This window comes from Pinus tabuliformis, chromosome J (assembly GCF_031772625.1).
Source record: "Pinus tabuliformis cultivar Carrire ecotype Pingquan chromosome J, CPIR1, whole genome shotgun sequence".
Lineage (NCBI taxonomy): Eukaryota > Viridiplantae > Streptophyta > Pinopsida > Pinales > Pinaceae > Pinus > Pinus tabuliformis.
The window spans coordinates 1146786737-1146809564 of NC_142295.1; positions in this window are offsets into that span (position 1 = coordinate 1146786737).

Here is a 22828-nt window from a genome sequence, read left to right on the forward strand (position 1 = left end):
TCCTACGGCTACAACCATATAAGCAAATGTCCCTAAAGCAAGCTAAGAAGGATAATAAATTATCACCAAAGTATTATGGTCCGTACAAGGTGTTGCAAAAGATTGGTACTATGGCATACAAATTGGAGCTTCCTGCAGCTTCTCGATTGCACCCAGTCTTCCATGTTTCATGTTTAAAGAAGGTTATAGGTGACAAGCTCCCAATTCAAACAATATTGCCAGAACTTGATGAGGAAGGAAAAATTATATTGGAACCGGAAGCAGTCACAGAAACAAGAACTCGACAGCTACGGAATCGATCAATTTCAGAGTATCTTATCAAGTGGAAGAACTTATCCGCTGAAGATTCCACATGGGAGGATGAGAATTTTATGCAGAAGTATCCAGAACTACTCAAGCGTTGAGGACAACACTTTTTTGAAGGAGAGGGGCATGTTGGGTCCCTATAATACTAGTGATTACCCCATTACTATTGTAGTTATACCCCTTATTTATATTGTTGTGCCCCTATTACCCCCATATTGTTACTATTGTGCCACATAGAAGCCCACTATTGTTATTGTTGTGCCCTACAATATTATTGTTATGTAGGCTTTGATTGTATTGGGACCACTTAGACTCCTATATATAGAAAGGAGGTATTTTCATTTGTATCATCCAAGAATTATTCATTTATGTAATGTAAAGGAGGTTGCCCCCTCGAAGAGGCTGAATTATAAGGCGTGGATCTCTCTTTTCTATCTTTTTGTGAGTTGGTTTCATAACAACCACTCCGACATTTCTTTGACGAAGACTTCTTCTAGTGGCTTCGCAGTAAGATCGTGATTGTTGATGACTATGCCTATGAAGGCATGGATTTTACCGGTGACCCAGACTTGTTGCTACCGCTCGGGACCAACTAGGGTCCCGAAGGTGAGAATAATGTTGATAGTACTTAAGTATTTTTGTACTTTTGAATGTATGTGTAATGTTTTCTAACGATGAGATAAGAACTGATGTGAAACTTTTATGCTTAACATAGATGTGGCACTAGTACGACCTGCAAGCCAACCTCGCTATGTGCAACGAGGCAGCCAACTACATGCTGGAGGGGGTGATGCCGACAGTCTTCGCAAGGTACTGAGGAACCTAGAGGGTTTGACTATGGGTGTCCATCCCCTTCCTATGAGGGAGATTCCTGCTCATATGCAGTGACACACCGTTGGTGTACCTGAGCAGTTTCTAGTTCCTCTTTGGAGGGTAGCTAAAGCTGTTTTAACTTTTCTGTAGCAATAGGCTCATTTTAGCAGGTGTTCTGGCGTAACCATATGAGAGTTTATAGCTGGGCTTTGAGCCATTTTATACTTAACTCATCCAAGTTTTGGAATATTTTTGATGTAAAAAACTGGATTTCTATCTATATATATACAGATATTTTTTTGGTAGTTTTGGTGGTGTAAATGTGTTTTAAAAATGTTTTTTGTGCAAATTTTTAAATTTAGTAAATGTTTATACTTCTCATGCATGCTACTGTAACAAATATGACAAATTCCAATCTAATACATAGTTAGTTAACGAATCAGCGACAATATTTAATTCTCGAGGAACATTCTCATATGTGATTGTGTCAAATCGACGTTCCAAGAGGCATACCCTTAGATAGTTACGTAACAAGGTTGGATTGCAGACGTGATAATGATTGGTTAATTGCATAATTACTAGCTGGGAGTCTAACCTGACCACCGAATTGGAGATTCTCCTTGATGACGTTTCTGTGAGAAGCAAAACGACGGACATGTACTCAGTAATGTTGATGGTGGCAGTACTAAGAAAGATTCTCCTGGAGCAAAATAGTTCTGACTCGGGTGTATAGATGACCCAAGCAGCTGATGCAATGTGCCATGTGTGAAAACTAGCACCATCCGTGTATCCTGCGTATGCTAGGGGCAATGACGACATCTCCATTGCGAACAGAATATATGAGACAAGTACTCCACTAAATAACAAAAGCAATCCAATCACATCAAAAAAGGGATGCAAAACTTATGAATACATAAAATGACAAAGTACCTACCCATCATGACACTAGGCATAATACTTTTTTAGATAGAGCCCATATGTGGGCTCCTTGAGTGGGTTTCCATCCCAATCCTGTAGTTCATTTGCCCCTGAGGGGAGGACTTTAGTTATGACATAAGGACCTAGCCAAATGGGTTGAATCGTGCATGCCTCCAAGAGATTATCTTTTGGATGATAGAGTGATTGAAGTCACCCTCTTGGAATGAAGAAAACCTAACCACTTTTGTAAATCTGGCTTGTACCCACTCCTTGTGAGTTGCGAGTGCTAAATGAGCAGCTCTACAGGTTTTATCCAGTTGTTTGAGGTATAGTAAGCACTCTTCTTCTACCGTAGGGCTGGGTATGGGTTCAACGGCTATATCGAGAGAAGGAAGTGGCCACCCATTTCGTTTTGCTTCGTCATAAAGTTGGATCTCATGCGCGACAAATGACAGGTTAATGTTGGGCATTTCCTCCTGAGACCAAACAAATTGTTCATGGAATTCCTTATGTACGTAGGTGCAGTTTGCAATTTCCTGAGGACTGCAATCTGCGCTCATTTGGATATCTTCCATGGTTCTTGTCGTGACTGAACTATCTATAGGTAATGACTTGGAAGCGTCGTCCATATTTCCTTCCATCCCAGAAGTTTGAATGCTTGTATAAGGTGGGGAAATGATTTTGTTTATGTTAGAGGACAGGACTTGAAGAGGCATCAAGTCCGAACCAGCTGTCAGATCCCGAATATGCCATTCTTGCCATTGTTGCTCCCCAAAACTGATGATTTCTCTAACGACTTTGTCTGTTGAGGGGAGTTGATCGCATGGATCTAAAGGAAGAGTGGTTATGGGAAGGAGGGTGGTACCGTCGGTGATAGCCAACTTGATCGGAGATGTGGATGTTGATTGAATGCATTGGTAGGCTGATTCAGTTGATGACAATGACATCTAGTCTCTGAATGTGTCAATGTCTGAAGGTGTCATTAAGATCCAGGGATCGGTTAGTTCATGAGGAATTGATGAAAACATGTTGACCAATTGTGGAACCTGCTGTGACAAAAGAGGAAAACAACCCATAATGTTGGGTGTGGAGCTTGATTATCTTCTGTATGCAAAGGTTTTAGCCAGATGTATACCCCAGGAAGACTATACACCCCTCCATGCGGGGGGAACTTGTCCCCCTTGCAGGGGGTCCGGGGGCCAGCAGTCCCCTGGTAGGGGTTCGAGGGCAACACCTCCGAAGCTAAAAACAGATGTAAAATTGCCTTGTAAAAGCCTAGTAATTTCTAGTCAATCTAGGTCGTTCATTAGGCAGATGATCTGATGGTAGAAGTTATGTTTAATTTATGGTTTTTCGCCCTAGAAGGCAAACCCTCACTATATATGAGGGAATTGTATTGCGTCTATGTATATCCATATTTTGAGTGAGGAAGAGAGAGGAGATTGAGAGAAAAGAGGGTGTTACAGCGGATCTATTGTAGGTTGTATCTCTTCCGTTTGCTAGATAATATAAAAGGAAGGACTGGTTGTCTCTCCGTGGATGTAGCCCAAACTGGGTGAACCACGTATATCTGTGTCTCTCTTGTTTTATCCATTTTCTATGTTTATATTTATGCAATATTTTATGTGTTCCATTTCTCTGTAATATATAATTTTATAACAACTGGTAACAGAGCTGAAGGTCTATTTGGCTGATAAACTCGTAGGAGAGAAGGGTTCCTGGTTCGAGTTGGAGCAATGGCGGAGGATGGTCGGTTTAGGGTTGAAAAATTCAACGACAAAAACTACCAGTTGTGGAAGATGTAGATGCAAGATTATCTGTATCAAAGAGATATGTACCTACCATTGAGCGGAAAGACAAAGAAGCCGACGAGTATGACAAACAAAGAATGGGATATTCTAGACAGAAAAGCACTTGGAACAATATGGCTGTGCCTAGCGGTGTCGGTAGCATTTAATATTTCAAAGGAAACGACAACACAGGGTTTAATGTCGTCATTGGCCAAACTATATGAAAAACACTCTGCCTCAAATAAGGTATTTCTTATGAAGTGTTTATTTAATATGAAGATGTCAGAAGGTGGATCTGTTGCAAATCATTTAAATGATTTTAATATAGTTACAAGTCAGTTAAGTTCTGTAGGGGTAAATTTTGATGATGAAGTTAGGGCTCTGTTATTTCTATGCTCATTGCCAGAAAGTTGGAATGGTTTAGTTATGGCCGTTAGTAACTTTGTCTCTAGATCTAGTTCTTTAAAGTTTGATGATGTCGTTGGTGCAATCCTTAGCGAGGAAATGAGACAGAAAAGCTCCGGTGAGACATCAGGTAATGCCTTGACTGCAGAGACTAGGGGAAGAAAAATGGAAAGAGGAAAGAGCCCAGGATATCACAATAAGTCAAGAAAAGGCAGATCCAAGTCCAGATCGGGGATAGTGTGCTAGAAAGGTGGGAAGAAAGGACACCTGAAGAAATACTGCAAGTCTCGGAAGGGAAAAGAAGGAGATGCGCAGTAAGAAACTAATCATGAAGCGAATGTAACAGGTGATGTGTTGCAAGATGCTTTGATTCTTTCATTAAAAAATATTATTGATGCCTCGGTGATAGATTCAGGGGCCTCATTTCATGCTACACCTGATAAGAAATATATTCATTATTATGTTCAAGGAGATTTTGGAAAAGTTCGATTGGGTGAAGATAAACCCTGTAAAATCATTGGAATGGGTACAGTTTTCATAAAACAACAAAATGGAAATTAGTGGATATTGAAGAAGGTAAGGCATGTTCCAGATCTGAAGAAAAATCTGATTTCAACAGGGTAGTTGAGAGGTGAACGTTGTGTAACTACTTTCACAGAGAAAACCTGGAAGGTCACTAAAGGATCCCTGGTAATAGCGAAAGGAGAAAAGGTTGGTACATTGTATTTATGAAATGGTATTTCTAATTTTGTTAATGCTTTAACCTCTACAGGAGAAGATACGACATTGTGGCATCATAGGCTCAGGCAAATGAGTGAGAAGGGGATGCAGATTCTTCACTCAAGAAATCTGTTGCTAGGTTTGAATCATGTTGATTTAAAATTCCGTGAGAATCGTGTTTATGGAAAACAGAAGAGAGTCAGATTCCTTAGAGTTGGGAAAGAAAAGAAGAGCAAAAAATTAGATTGTGCATACAGATGTATGGGCACCTGCTCAGGTATCATCTCTTGGTGGCTCTCATTATTATGTTACTTTATTGATGATGCAACAAGAAAAACTTGGATTTATTGTATTCGAAATAAATTTGATTTATTTGATACTTTCAAGAAATGGAAAGCTTTGGTTGAAAATGAGACAGGGAAAATGTTGAAGTGTCCCAGATCAGATAATGGAGGTGAATATTGCAACAAAGAGTTTGATAGGTACTATTCAGAGAATGGAATTCACAGAGAGAAGACAGTTCCAGGAACACCATAAGAAAATGGTGTGTTATAAAGGATGAATAGGACAATCATGGAGCATGGAAGGTGCATGAGATTGCATGCAGGATTGCCTTTACAATTTTGGGTAGATGCTGTAGATATTGCTTTTTATCTAATAAACAAAGGGCGTTCAAGTTCCTTGGATGGTGGTATTCCAAAGGAGGCATGGACAGGTAAAAATGTAAACTACTCATTTTTAAATACTTTTGGTTGTGAGGCCTTTGTCCACATTAATAAATAAAATAAAACAAAGCTTGAGGCAAAATCAAAGAAATGTACCTTTATTGGATATGGTGTTAATGATTTTGGTTATCGCTTGTATGATTATGAAAATCACAAAATCATTAGGAGCAGAGATGTAATATTCAATGAAAGGGTCTTGTATAAGAATCAGTTGCAGGAAAAGAAACAAAAAAAAGAAAACAGAGAATACACAGTGCTTGACGATATCATAGGAAAAGTGATGGTGCCTGAAAATCATAATGATCAACAGCCAGAAGAACAACCACAATAGCAACAAGCACTTCAAACACCTAAAATTGGTGTTAGAAGATCTACCACGATAAGTAGACCCCCTGAACGATACTTTCCTTCATTATATTATGTATTGTTTACTGATTCTAGTGAACCAGAATGTTCTGAAGAAGCAGTGCAGGTAGAAACCAGGAAGAAGTGGGAGAAGGCCATGAGAGAAGAGATGGACTCCTTAGCACATAACCAGACTTGGGACTTAGTCAGGTTGCCTACAGGTAAAATAGAACTGCAGAATAAATGGGTTTACAGGGTGAAGGAAGAAGATGGAGGAAAACAGAGGTACAAAGCTAGACTTGTGGTGAAGGGGTTTGCTCAAAAGGAAGGTATTGATTTTGATGAAATATTTTCTCCTGTTGTTAAAATGACTTCAATCAGAACTATTTTAAGTCTAGTAGCAGCTGAAGATTTGCATCTTGAGCAGTTAGATGTAAAGACAACCTTTCTCCATGGGGATTTGGAGGAAGAGATATATATGCAGCAGCCACAAGGATATGAGGTAAAAGGGGAGAAACTATTGTGCAGGTTGAAGAAGAGCTTGTATGGCTTAAAACAGGCTCCAAGGCAGTGGCATCTAAAATTTGATAAGTCTATGTCTGAACAAGGTTATACTAGATGTCACTCTGATCATTGTGTTTATCTCAAAAGGCAAAATGATGGTAGCTATATTATATTGTTATTATATGTAGATGACATGCTTGTTGCAGGTTCTAACATGAAGGAAATAAATGTGCTCAAAAAGAAATTGGCAAACTCATTTGCAATGAAGGATTTGGGTGCAGCAAAACAAATCCTTGGTATGAGAATAACTAGAGACAGGAAGAATCACAAATTAACATTGTCTCAAAGTGAGTACATAGAAAGGGTGTTGAAAAGGTTTAATATGCAGAATGCAAAACCAGTTAGTATAGCTTTGGCTAGCCATTTCAAATTAAGTAAGGAGGTGTGTCCCAAGATTCAAGAAGAAATGGCTCATATGTCTAAAGTTCCATATGCATCAACAGTTGGAAGCTTAATGTATGCAATGTTCCACACAAGGCCTGAAGTTGCACATGTAGTGGGAGTTGTAAGTAGGTACATGAAAAATGTAGGGAAAGAACATTGGATGGCAGTGAAGTGGATTCTCAGGTATTTGAGAGGTGTCACAAATCAAGCATTATGCTTTGTTGGTTCAAACATTCCTCTACAGGGATATGTTGATGCAGATATGGCAGGTGATAGAGATAACAGGAGGAGAACTACAGGGTATGTGTTCACTGTATGTGGAACATCTGTCAGTTGGGTTTCAAAAATCCAAAGTGTTTTTTCACTTTCAACAACAGAAGCAAATTATGTTGCTGCTACAGAGGCTAGTAAAGAAATGATTTGGTTACAAAGGTTTCTGGATGAACTGGGCAAGAAGCAGGAGTTGGGCAGGTTATACAGTGACAACCAGAGTGCCATACATCTTGCAAAGAACTCTACATTTCATTCCAAGACTAAGCATATACAACTCAAGTACCATTTCATATGGTCAGCATTGGAAGATGGATAGTTGAAGCTGGAAAAGATACACACTAGCCAGAATCCTGCAGATATGTTAACAAAAATTGTAACCAGGGAGAAACTGAGAATCTGCTCAGTTTCAATAGGTCTTCAAGTATGATGAAGAACATGAGAAACAACTAGGTCCAAAGTGGAATCATTGTCCAGAAAATGAAGCAGCGGCGGAGTTGCTATAATCAGTCTCCAAGTGGGAGATTGTTAGGTGTTGAGCCTGATTATCTTCTATATTCAAAGGTTTCAGCCAAATGTATACCCCAGGAAGACTGTACAACCGTCCACGCGGGGGGGTCTTTCCCCCATGCGGGGGTCCATGAGCGAGTGGTCACTTGGCGGGGGTTTGGGGGCAATGCCCCCGAAGCTAAAAATAGATGTAAAATTGCCTTGTAAAAGCCTAGTAATTTCTAGTCAATCTGGGCCGTTCATTAGGCAGATGGTCTGATGGTAGAAGTTATGTTTAATCTAGGGTTTTTCACCCTAGAAGGAAACCCCTCATAATATATGATGGAATTGTATTGTGTCTATGTATATCCATATTCTAGGTGAGGAAGAGAGAGGATATTGAGAGCAAAGAGGGTGTTATAGCGGATCTGCTGTAGGTTGTATCTCTTCAGTTTGCTATATAATTAAAAGGAAGGACTGGTTGTTTCTCCGTGGATGTAGCCCAAACTGGGTGAACCACATATATCTGTGTCTCTCTTGTTTTATGCTTTTTCTGTGTTTATATTTCTGCAATATTTTATGTGTTCCATTGCTCTGTAATATATAATTTTCTAACACATAAGGGAGGAAGCCTTCAATAGACCAGTATCGATACTGACAAAGCTATCAGTTACACCTCCTACTAGGGGTACGAAGCCGTGTGGTAATGGTGAATAATCAGAGGTGCAGAAATACAACTAATCCACTGTTATGACCTTTCCATCCAATGGAAATAGGATGATACGAAAGACAGTGGATACGATGGCCGTCATGGCATATGTCCAACTGCGAGCTAGCAACAAATTATAGTCGAGTTTACGGTCTACAATTTTGACATCCACCGTTACGGTTTTCCGAGCCAAAGTAATGGGAAAATTGGCTAAGTATCCTTTTGGGACAAAGGTGTGGCCATCGAAAGCTTTAATGGAGTTCGACAGTGGTGAGAGGGTTGGGGAACCCAAGGTGAGCCAACATGAAGCCGACATGATGTAGGTTGAAGCACCTTCGTCGATGACAGTTTGGTGTATACCTTTCCCTTTCGAAGTGATATGCACCTGAAATTCAATATAGTGTGAAAGGGGAGGTTTACATTTGTCCATGTCGAAAATAGCAAGCATGGAATCCACGGGGTCAATACCCCTAATAGCCGAAAGAAAAGCTTTCCTTTGGCTAGGACATGTTTGTAATACTTCGAGTGCCGACATAGCTGACGGTGCTTGCACCAAATCCTCTACGATGTTGTAGTGTTGAGCGGCACATGCAGATGTGTTGTGCATTATGCGTCGAATTACAAAGTCCTCAATTGACCTTTCGATTCACAAATCGTTGGGCGGTGATGGGTTTTGACCTGTGGATGATTATGCTGCTGGAGCGATAGGAGCTTCATATGATTTAGCTCTAGTTGTTAGTTCTACCGTTTCAAATGTGTAAACGATAGAACTTCCTTCACTAGCTGAAGGTTGTTGCGAACCATCGCTGCCCCCTGACGTGGGTGGTGGTTGGTTGGCAACGAGATGTTGTTACTGTTGGTTAGGAAAAGGATTTCTAAGGATAGCAGGTGCCTTACCAGAATCTTTCTTGGTAAGGTAATCCGTGCGTTCTTGAAGACACGAACAACGCCAAGTTACATGATCTTCAAGACAAAGTTTGCACGAATAGTTGGTGCCTTTATCCTTCTCCGTATCAGTAGGCGCAATGACCTTATGTTTCAGGTTGGGCTGCTTCTTGTTCTATTTCTTCTTGTTCTTGCTACTAGATTTCTGTGTAGACTGCACAGAGTTAATCGCAGTGGCAGGAAGAGTAGTTTTTTTGGTAGAGGGGTCTATTGCCAACTTGGCAATGGACCCATTGAGTTGTTTTACAGTGCCCGTGGAGGTTGCGCCGACGATCCTGTCGGCATGCACTCCAGGGCGCTGAGTGGTGGGGGGATTGGGGTTACCGGGAGCATAGGGGATAATGTCGTAGAGAGTGCTAGACTGTGAATAAATTAAATCCAAGTGTTGGGCACGATGTATGGATTGGTCCTCCATGACTGCACCACCTAGAGTGACATCTTAACGATTTATGGGAGTAGCGACTTACAGAACCAGTCTGTTAAGAGAAAATTAGGGATTGGGGCTTTGATTAACCTCTCCCTATGTCTCCATTCATGGATATGATCGGAGACGTGGGTGGCGGTACCCTAACGAAAGGAAGTAACGATTTCCGTCCCTATCTCATAATGGATAGGTAACTGAAAGTGCTTCAGGAACTCCATCGCTAAAGCGTCAAAGGTATTCACTGATGCATGTGGTAGCTCAATATACCACTTTGCAGCATTACCAGTGAGGGTGGGGGGAAGTAGACGCAACCAGACACTATCATCCACCATGGAATTAGAAACACACCATAGATGGTAGGTGGTGACGTGAGTTCCTCGATCCTCGCCTTGATTTCTATCGAACTTAGGAATATCCGCCGGTATTTTATGCGGGATCAACGACCACTGTAGGTTATGGTAGATGGGGTCGTTAGTCAGCTTGTATAAGTTGGGGATATCCAATGTTGCAAAAAAAGGAAAATTTTTGGGTGCCTTCGACTCGGACCATCGTGATGACGGATGACCTGAGGAGATCTGTGCTCCGCCCATCGTTTGGTTCCCTATGTTGTACATGGGCTGCGAGGTGTAGCAGTTGCTTTGTGGTATGATGTTGTAAAGTGGGTTACCATGAGGATTTTGATACTGGGGTATGAAGCTTCCCCCAGTATAAGCGGTGCCCCCTTGACTCATCTGAGCTTGTGAGTAGGGTGCCCCCATGGATTGGGTGGGGATCCCTTGTGGATTCCCAACCGACACTAAACTGACCATATGGCTTTGATTGATAGAGGGAAAAATCATGTCAATCATCGACTGTCCATGCATGCTTGAGAATGGTGGGGGATTATAACCATACATTGGCGGCTGACCTTGGTTTTGGTAAACTAGAACCGTGCCCATAGTGCCACATTGAGTGTTATATGGAGCACTATATGTGGCACTAGTCGAACGTATGCTTTTGTGTACCATAGGAGTGGAACCTCGCATCTGCTGGGTTCCACTGATAGAGGGTGTGATGTGAGTTGTATTACCTTGGACAAATGGGATTGTGGGGTTCCACATTGTCGGTGTTGTGATGACCGTCGACTGGGGAAATGGTAGAGGACTCATAGTGTCTCTCTAATTCCACAACCCTTGAGGTGCTGACTGAATAGATGGGAGAATTCCTCCCAGTGAAGACTGAAGTACTAGTACGATGGGATCAATAATAGGATCTGACAGATTTGTAAGCAGAGTGTTAAAATGAGGAAGAAATCATTTCGTGAAGAAATCCTCTAGCAAATCAGAATAGCGGTTGTCCAGAATGATCCTGTGTGCGATTTAGGAGACTGATTCCTTGAAGATGAGGAATCCGAGTCAGTGGATCTCGGTAGATCCTCCAAAATGAGTGGAGGAAGTCCTAACAACCGTCTGGATTGACGATGAGGACCGGATATAGCCACAATGACTGGTAAATTTTATTAGATAAACTTTTAAGGTGATATTCTTTAAGTCTCAAAAACGATAGTACTCAGGTACCTAAAAAGAAAAAATACACTAAAAATGACAATCAACAAAAAAAGTGAAATTACCTTGTCTGATAAACATCGATTACTGGAGATGAAACCCAGTCTTTTAATGAGTAACAGAGAAGGATGGCTAAATGTATGGTTACGGTTACTTTTGAGCTTCACCCGAACCTCAGATTAAGGGGCCAAGTACTCTTGTGGAGACGAGCACCCTCCCAAAAAATGAAGACAAAGTAGGTCCATCTATTTGAGGTACCAAGACAGCCCGTCCCAGTCACCTTAGGTAAGTACCTAGAAGTATTGGCCACTAGAGATACCCCAAATCACAAACATTACTGGGGGAACATAGTCGCAGACAACATGCGGTGTGGGCAGGATACTTGAGTCCCCGACTCAGTTCCGAAATCCCCGAAGCGAACCCCGTTACACAGAATGCCCAAAGGAGTTGTAAAACAAGGTGGGCTACCTTCGATTACAATCCAATGTTTTCTCGTATTTAGCTCTGTTGTGAGTGGAGTGGTCTCGGTAATATGAGTGCAGAAGGATTTTTCACTCTTTAACGACACTAGTTTGATTTTCAACCTTGGGTAGTTGACTCACTCTCTTATCCCAAGGTTCTAATCTATCTAATGTTGGTTTGCTCTAAAAAAGAGTATCTGATTGATTTTTGTGTAAATTTTAGTGTACCATTTTATTTGTCTTCGGAGGGGGTGTTGACATATGAATATTATGAGACTCTTGACTCGATAAACCGTGTAGAACAATGCTTTAATTTTTTTTTTCAATTTCTTATGCAAGCAAGTTTTATTCTACACATGTATTGTTTCACATATTCATGTATTTGTCAGTGCATCTAAAAATCATTCAACACTTTGCATAACCGAAAGTTCCTTTTCTCAATATTCCCTAACAACTATTGAACCAAAACAAAGCAGCCTACAACTAATTTGATAGAAGGAGATGTACAGTCCATTAGTGATTCTTTCAATAAAAATTTCTTTTATGAGAGAAAAACTAAAGCATTTTCTTAAAAAACAAATTTTAAGACACCAAATTTGTTAGCATGATACCGTTGTAGATCTTGATTCAGCCCTTGGGACAAGTTCCCCCCCTTTTGGTCCACAAAATCTCTTGAAAAACGTGGAAATGGGTCACTGACGCTCTTTCTATATGTAAACAGAGCTTTAGTTTGGCGACTAATGCTCCCTATGCATAGTCAAAGATATTTATAAAGCTTTGTGTAGACCAACAAACTACGTTAGTGAGGGAAAGAGCTCAGAAAGTGGGCTTTTGGGATCAGTTTCTGAAGAGAAAGCAAATTTGCAGGATGCAACAAACTAGATGGTGGATCAGAGAAGGATATGAAGAAGCAGGAAGCTCATAGAAGAGAGAAGAGATCTGAGAGGAGTCTGGATAACTAGGAACTAAAGTATAGTCCCTAGCAGAGTCACCAGTTCTACTATGGGGTAAAATGCACAGGATGAAAACTAACCTCGAAAGTCTTCTCGGGACTTTCGACAGACCGTAAGGTTATCTGCAAAAGGTACCTGTTACACACATGTTCACTTATCTGACATATATTGACAGGATATGGAGAAAGGATCACCTTTGGTTCTTTCTAGATTCACATGGGGATCTCCGTGCGGTGAGAAGAACTCCTCTTGACCGGCTCCAAGATGATTCCTGCACAAAAGAACGAAGCAAACCAATCACAGCATATACTTCTGACAATTAATGCAAGAATCTGTAACAAACATGTATAAATGTGTAACTTATCTACTCAACACAACAAGCATTAGAATGGACAAATAAATGCACAATATCACCGACACTTCGAGTAGTGGAACACAACCACAGTCCTATATTCAGAACAAAAGAATGATTACAAGAACCCTGTTGCATCAGCCTTCCTTATCCCTTCTTCCTCTCTCTCTCTCCTTCTTTCAGCTAGCTCCTTCAAGAATATGACAATATCACAACAACACCATGTACTATCCTTCTAAATGCTCTGACCCTTGTGCAATGGCCCTCTCGTTGCTTGAATAACAATCAAATTAGGGCTTCCCAAATCCACCTATAGTTCATTTGGGTAAAAACCATGAACCTGCCTCATTTATCAACTTTTTCCCATTTGTCTTTGTTTCCAGAATAGAATTTCTCCAAATATCCTGATTTTTGGAGATTCCCTACTTTTCTTGCACAAATTTAGGGAAATAATATCTAGATATTTTATGGCAGATTCGTTGGCATAACCACTATGAGAATCACTAAAGTTCACTAACTCTCCCCCTGGTCTAACAACATGAGTTAGCAGGTAGACTAACGCTCCTTTATGCTTGTAAACAAACTTTATAAAGCAGGTTGTCAGTGTACAGAGAGTGTTAGTTTGGATTCTGGGCCTGCAACTGTGGTCAATCTTTCAGTCATCTTGTCCTTCTCCTCTGAGTCGATTAGGAGGTCAATTTTTCCTATAACAGATGTCCCCTAAAGAATGAGATCAGAGGTAGAGATCATGGCTGAAATACTTTATGAAAATACTGTAGTTTCCTCTCAAAATCTTTATAGAGAGAGAGAGAAGTTTCGAGTTATAAGGAAAACTTGATACAACAAAAGTACATATATAGGAATTGATAAAATCATGTCCTGAGTTGGGCATTCCAATGCTCAGTAGCTATGTCAGAGTAACTTTCTCCTCATAGGTATAACAATGTTGGCCGCCAATATGGCACAGGGCAGATCCAGTGTCATAATAGATTATCCTGAAATGGTTGTCTTCAAAGAACAATATCACAGCTTAGGAGTGGAAACAAGGCTGAATGATGCAAGCCTCTACCCAAGGTCTTGATTCCTGCTTCACCGAACAACATAGATCAGTACATGTGATAAAGTGAGTTGACGTCGAACATGCACGAAATCATTTGATTACCAGCCAATAATGGAGACAGTAACAGATGCGAGGAAGGCCACCAATAATGGTGATGGTCTCCAAGATGCACAGTGCAAACTAGCGAGTGTGAAATATTTTTTTTCGTCGAACACTCATAGAATCGATTAACCAGGAGCCAATGATGAAAACCCGTGATCAAGCACAAGGTAACCTGCCACTAATGTCTGCAAGCACAAAGGCATTGAATGTGTTTAATCTATTCATCAGTACTTCGTTAAGCATATAAACAGAAACCATGTGCAGTAATAACAGAACAAACCATCACACATAAGAAACACACATGAACACAAAGATTTAAGGTGGAAACCCAACGCGGGACAAAAACCGCCTATTGCTGTCTTCTTTTAATAGAAGAAAAACCCATTTAAAATCTTGTACTAGTGCAGACTCATATAAGTATGCAGGCACCCACCTGCAGAAGGCTGCAACCTTCTCTCATTCTCCAGCTTCTACTGGAAGGGAGCTACAACCCCCTAGCTCTTGTACTAGCCGATCCATTTACTAGTACATAGGCGCCGACCTATAGAAGTCTCCAACCTTCAATCATTTTCCAGCTACTACTGGAAGGGAACTCCAACCCCCTGGCTCTTGTACTAGCCAATCTATTTACTAATACGTAGGGACCAGCCTACAAATTGCTCCAACCTTCACTCATTTTCCAGCTGCTATTAGAAGGGAGCTCCAACCCCCTGGCTCTTGTACTGTTTGATATGTTCACCAGTACGTAGGCACTGACCTACAGAAGGCTATGACCTTCTCTCTTCCTCTAGGGACCATGTTTCATAAATTTTCATACTGGATACTCTTGGAAGACAACACCATAATCTGAAGACCATGCTTCATCGAATTTTCATACTTGACCCATCAACTAATCACTTAAACTCAATCATCACTCTTTGAATAAACCACAACTGAATCAATCAACCAATGAAAAGCCATGATCACTTAAGAAAATCACAATCAATCAATATGAACATTTAGAACAATGTCACCATAACACAAATCATAACCTAGAACTCTGCATCAACAACCAGAACCAACTGTAACTTCAAACATCATATTTCATAATGTATACACTACCTCGATGTGTCGAACCATCATGTATACATTCTTTACCAAAGCAAACCAGTGTACAGATCTGCAAATACTAACTTAAAACTTCACAATTATTCCAGACTTCAGTGATACCTAGATCATAACATTTACAAAATAAAACATGCATCGGTATTCAAATCTAGACTATCCATGATCAAACCACATAATGATAATTCATTTTAGGCCTTATGATCCTGATCCATAATCCATCATCAACCACATAGGTGCATCCTTAGTTCAGATCAAGAAAAGCATCAGAAACCCATAACCTGCATATTGGATCTAATAATTCATAAGATATTCAATACTTGTACACCATGGCCTAATGATCTTCTCCTCCTTATACAGTTTTAGGCCTTTCTCAATACCTTGGACGAAAATACCTTGGACTAAATACCTCGGACCAAAACCTTGGTTTTCCAACAGGTACACTCTTTTCCTGCTGTGGGTGTGTGTGTATACATATACGCTCTTTTTGTTATGTGGACCAGCGTGTATACACTGTTTTGACTAAGAGGACCTGCGTATACTTCTTAAACTACTTTACATCAGCCTTTTCCTTTACATTCTTTATTCTGATCAATAGACCTAAGTTCCATCTTCCTATTCTTCTGTACCAATGTCCTATTACTTCTGAATAGACATGTTACAGTGTAATTTTCCATATTACTTCTGAAATGATTCCTTTGAACTACCATGTATTCTGTCAGATCTGATATTTCTCCTGTAGATTCTTCTAGTTACCATATACAAGTGAGTTATTCTACTACAAGTGGGTTGCCATCAAGTGCAACACATGTATCATAATGCCAACAATATCCCCCTTTGGACTTGATGGCAAACATGTTGATGTTGATTACTGCAAGCTTTATAAATTGTTAGAGATAACAAGTAACACAAAAATACTCTCCCCATTTGACATCAAGGGCAAAGGGCTGACCAAAATGAAGACATTCATATCTAAACAACTGAATATGAACATTGATCATGTTCCCCCTAGGCATATGCTGAATTCTCCGATTAAACTCCCCCTTTGTACATGGTGAGATGCACCATACTATCCATACCCCCCCTGAGCACATGCGGAGTTTGCAAATATATTTTCTAAAAGAATAACATGACTCTATAACTCAACTATGTGAGTATAACCTTGCTATCACCAATAACTCATACATACATCAATCTCCCAACCTTGTGGGGATATACCAAATTTGAGTCATCTACCCAACCAAATGGGGATATACCAAATGTTTATACATGACTGAAATATAGCAATTATTACATCATCCTTCCCATGCATAGTGGGGGTATAAATTACATCATATGACCAAAAGGACTCATTAAAAGACTATGACAGACATAGACATATTACTACATCATGGGCCTTTATATGACCTTTTCATCGAGTGATATACATGACATTTATAACAAAGACCAAAGATATAAAAAAGACCATGATAGTCATTAGCAACTATCAAACACCATATATGATATGCATCATAAGCATCTGTCAGCAACATCCAGACCCACAACCTATCATCATAAGGTAAGAAGTCATCATCATTATGTGACTAAGTAAGCCATGTATCTGAATATCCATGTATTCAAATAGCTATGTCTTCATGAGACTTGCAATAACACCATTCTCTTGGCCAACCAACAATATTTGTCAATATGAAACTTAATTAATCATCCATGTATCCAACATAATGTATATCCATCAACTATGTATCTAGCAAACCATGTGCTCATGGTCATTTGTTAAGCTTTCTTGATACCATCAACAACAACAATCCTCAACAATGCGAGAGCCAATAATTATAGGAATCCTGCATCATAACTGCACCATATGAACTTTATGCATCTTTCAAGGCATGATGACATCAGCATCAAATAATGAAGTTGTGTACTCAAGCTCTGTCCTTCTCCTTGTCCTTATGAAGAATACAATGTAAGCAACATATATGTACCCTAACTTAGCATGATGTACCATTTAAACACTTTAGCCACATAAGCATCATCACCATTGATAATAATCATTAGGTACCAAATATTTCTAAACATAATGCCAACAATGCATTATTAGAAGGATAGCATATTCTCCCCTTCAATCTGTGCCAGCTGTTCACTATCAGATTCGTCATTAATCATCAAGATAGAAATGATAATTGATAATTGTCTGAATTATTTTTCCTAGTCTTCCCTACTGCTTCTCCATCAAACCAACATATATGCAACTGTGCAGCTTCTAGCTCGTGTATATATGCATCTTGTCTTCATGATAACTACGTATGAGTATTAGGACACTAAAATTTCATACTTTAAATTCCTTTTGAGTCTGACTGAGCTATGCCACATATTTCTCTCTCTAATTCCTTCTTCTTCCATACCTTGGAGTGTGATGATGTTTGTTCCTTTTGGTATGTTGGCCGAAATTTCCTCCTGCGTTCTTTTTCTATATGCCCAAACTTGTTACAAGCATAACATCTTATATGTTTCATATTCCTTCTAAAGTAGTCAGTGGCTTTATGACCAAACATATTGCAAGAAAAAAAATATCCTTTAAAGTACTTGGAAGATGATAGCCCCTAATAAGGGTTCCAAGCATTAGCAAAGGGTGAAAAACTTTGAAATGAATTAACCGAGAAATATGGCACATTCCCTTGTTCATCGAAAAACTGACTGCTAGCTCCTATCCCACTAACCACGGGGTTTGTCCAACTCTTAAAGTGGTTACCACCTTGACTTGTGAAAGGAAAAGGCATAGACCCTACTATCGGATTGAAATGTGGTATATGACTACTTCCAATTGGGAAACCTTGAAAAGAGACAGATCCACTCATCATGGATGTGGAGGCGGTTGATGGTATATTCAACGGAATTAAAGGAGTACCTTGAGAGGGCATTTCGAAAGGGAAAAATCTAAAAATGGATGCATTAGCTTGAGAACTTCCACTCATCGCTGAAATGGAAGTAGACCCAAATAAGGAAGTGATAGGAGTGTTAGAAGGGATGGAAATAGTTCCTCCCCCTTGCATAGATATGGGAGTCTGCATGCTCGTAACACTCGTGGTGGATGCCATGCTTCCAGTAGTGGGCAAAGAAGGGATAGATGTGTGTGGACCTAGGCTCGAAGGCCTATGAGTCAGAGTTCCAACGTATAACGACATGCCTGGATGATCAGGAGGGAGAGGAGAATTCAGAGCTGCAACCGACTCTGAAAGCTCTTCTACTTCAATAGTATCTTCCAACTGGAAGAGTATTCGAGAAAGAATTGATGTATTCCTCTCCAAATCTGTGGTAGTACTAGGTCTATCTTGTGAACTAATGCCCCTAAGTGGACGATCAATCTCTGATGCGCCTGCTGCCACTGGTTGAAAACCACTGGCAGAATTTCTCCTACGCCTTCCAGGAGAAGGCTCTGGACTCATAGGTGAAATCCCACGAAGTCTTCGGGACCATCGATATGGTTAGTCAACCACTTTGAATTATTTTTATAAGATCCATTTAAAGACTCAAGAAAATTAAAATCTAGGGTAACTAGGAGAACGGAACACACACTAAAAATGTCCCTGAAGAGATCAGCAACCAAACAACTTCCAAGTATTTGTGCTCCGGGTGATTAGGACGAGATACCAAAATAAAAGAAAGTTAATAATAAGGGCCTTCCGAAAATAGACTGGGGTAATTATGCCACAGGTCTACTAGTCAAGGATAATTTTAGGGGCGAATGTTCGCCCTTTGGCGAGATTAAAGGGTTTTAAATTTTTAGTGGGCGAATATTTTGTATCATAGTACATTTTTACAAATCACCTCAAATAGCCCACCTTATTTTAAGGGAGAGGGTAAAAAAGGTAAATTTAGCCCTTGAAATTAGGACTTACAACCTTCCATTCACCCATTTTCAAGAATAGGTTTTATTTAAGTGAATCCATTCGCCCATTTTCAAGAATAGGTTTTATTTAAGTGAATCCTATGGGCCAAATACCATATTTATAAAAGAGGTATGGTAAATTAATAAAAATATAAATAAATGAGAGGTATGGTAAATAAATAAAACATTTTTTATATTTACTCCATAAGTCACCTTATATACATGTAAGGGTGTAAACAAATAAAAATATAAGTAAAGTGGAGGTATGCTAAATAAATAAAACGTCTTTTAATACTTACTCAAAAGGTATGGTAAATAAATAAAAATATAAATAGACTAGATGTATCGTAAATAAATAAAACCTCTTTTTATATTTAATCCATAACCCTCGTTCTATTTGTGAAGGCTCAAGAAAGAGGTTTTATTTAAGTGAATCCTATGGGCCAAATACCATATTTGTAAAAGAGGTATGGTAAATTAATAAAAATATAAAAAATGAGAGGTATGGTAAACAAATAAAACATTTTTTTATATTTACTCCATAAGTCACCTTATATTTACGAACACTAAAAAAATGGGTTATATTTAGGTGAAACCTGTGGCCAAAATACTATGGGACAAATACCATGGACTAGATTGTTATTAATACCATGCAAAAAACCATTATTAACCCTAATATTAGAATTAATAAAAATAAAAATGGCACATGGTATTGACCCATGGTATTCACCAAAATGGCACATGGTATTGACCCATGGTATTCACCTAGAATGTAGCCTATTTAAATGGGGGAATTAAACCAGCATGTAGCCTATGCTAAGATTCATTAGGACTTTACAATGTTTTATTATTTAGTGAAAGACTCACCAAGATCTTACAAGATTTTATAATTGAGTAAAATATTCACCATGCCTGGTGAGAGATTCGCCAAAAAATTATATATACATATTATATTATTGATAAAATCGCCTTCCATTTTTCCTATATACCATGGAGATTCGCCCATTTATTATATTTATAAATTTAGGGGGGGTTCTTAAAATTTTCCCTGCTACTAGTGAAGGTATCAGAGGTAGTTACACTGACCTTGAGACAATAGCCTTTGCTGGTGCAAGCCCCCAAGCTTCGCAAGGGTGCCTTCCAGAAGTACAGTTGAACATGATGCAGCGTCAACCTCAGGTGCGACGCGATTCCCCTCCACAACCACCTGTGTGGATCCCTAGGATATGCAACTAAAGACACCAACTTGTATCAGAAGCCGGACAAAATAGTCGTGAGGTAAGATCCAACAAGTAATAGAGGGGGGATCTCTCATCCTTATCTTCACAAACCCTCGTGCTTAACTCCCAGCCACGAACTTTCCCAGTCTTCCTAACATTATTGGATTTCACTCTTTAATTAGACTTCTATGTTTTACAATTTAGAGTGGCCTTGGAGAGTTTACTCTTCTCTCACCTAATTCAAGGCCCTAAATAAACCTAAAACTTGTTGGTGTATTCTAATGACAAAACAAAAAATTCTAGTTGATTTTATTAAGCGCTTGATTTGAAGTGGTTGTTCTTTTAAGTCAAAGGGGCAATATGGAAATGAAACCGATGGTGTTTGTATGGTGCAAAAGAAATTAATGAAAATCTAACTTATATAAAATGCAATTGTTTGTTCTTCAATGAAAATAAATTTCTACTTGGGTTCTAAGAAACTTCTATAAAGCAAAAACTTTTTCTTTTCTTTTCTTATAGCACACTTCACACTCACATAACCTAAAAAGAATATTGATCCTTTAATAATGCAAAACTACCCTAATGCAAGGTGTACATGATAATGCAAGATCCTATACTATTCTAAAAAGAATGAAAGCAATTGTTTATAACTTATTAATAAGCCAACTTAAATGTTTGAAAATAATACAAATTTTGAATATAAAATCTTCTACAACAAGGACTAATCTAAAAGATCAAAAATCACTTTTAAAAAATCAAAAGCAACCAAAATCAAACTTGGAAAAAAAAGACAAAAACAATGTTTTTAAGGACTTTTGTTTTTCAAGAAGTAATGAAAACAACCTTTCGAAAGCACTCTATATGCCACCAAAGACTCAAAGACTGAAAGAAGAGCACAAGGAAACTTTCCAAGTTACCAATTCTACAACGAATGAAAACTTGAACAAAAAGGGCTTCAACTTGTACTAATCGACCCAAACAATAGCAAAGAGCTTTGAGAAACTCACCAAGAAGTCAAGAAAGAAACACTTTTAGATTCATCAAAAAGAAACTTTCAAAAAGCAAGAAAAGGTGTAAGGCCACAAAATGGCATAAAGCAAAGTGATTAGACTAATAATCAAGCTTGACACAAAGATTGAAAACAATCTATTGTTCCAGAGGACCAGAACGATCAAGAACCTCTATAAGAAGTCTTGTGTGTCCAAACAAAAATCATAAAACTCACTCAAAAGAAAACCTAGGCCAAAAACTTTTCAAAGCAGAAGAGAATTCAAAACAGTAAGCTCACTAAATAATTAAATTCGAAAGACAGAAACTGACCACTCAGAAACCAAACAGACCAAAAAATAAATCTTTCTAGGCTGAAATATTTGAAAAGAACATGAAAAAAATGTTATACGCGACTTTGTTCAAGCACAGAGGCATGTACACGCGCTTCTGATAGAGGAAACTTGCATATACGCGGGTTAATTTCACAGAAAGTAGCATGTGTACGCTACTATAAACAGACAAAACTGCGTATAAAAAGCTTTGCAAGAAAAATAAAAAATGAAGCCAGATCAAAAAGATCATACTCAAGGCTTGAGATTCTACTAGACCAAACAATATTGTCATAGCAAGCAAACCAAGAACTGAGCCCTGATTGACACTGAACAACCCAAACTACGAAAAACAAGATTGTTTTCCCCAGTGGAGTTCCCAGTTCTGGTTACGGGAATAAGTACCCTAGGGCTTTGGGTTGAAACCCCAATCGAGGAAAAGAAAACTACAGTAACAAGCACTCATACAACTCAGACAACATGCTTATATAAACAAAATATGCGATAGCAACCATACTTGGATGTCCTTCGTTTGGGTAGTTCCAGCAGGGTTCAGACCCTCTACAACTCCTGATGATCTTCAAATTTGCAAATCAACTAATCCGAACATACATAGCAGCATATAGATAAAGCATTTTAATGAAATCAACTTTATATCATATAAGCAAGATGATTAATTATACATCAAAATGACATTCATACATGAATTACAACAGTATCTGATGCATAAACAAAGTTAATCTTAGGAACAAGACAATGTTTCTTTTAATTGTAGAAATATATAACCAACATGGAGAGAATTCTCCTAAATATTCTTCTTCTGGCTCCAAGCGGAACCATCCTCTAGATCCATCCAGTCCCAGTCTTCAACAACCTCCTTCCATAACCAATACCATGATATCTCAAGCGAGTGGGAGAATATAAACACTCAAGGAAACAAGGGTTTCTTGAAGTTGGGGAAGTGCTTGAAGCACAAGGATACTTCAGACTCAATTAGGGGATAATCTTAGTATAGTAATT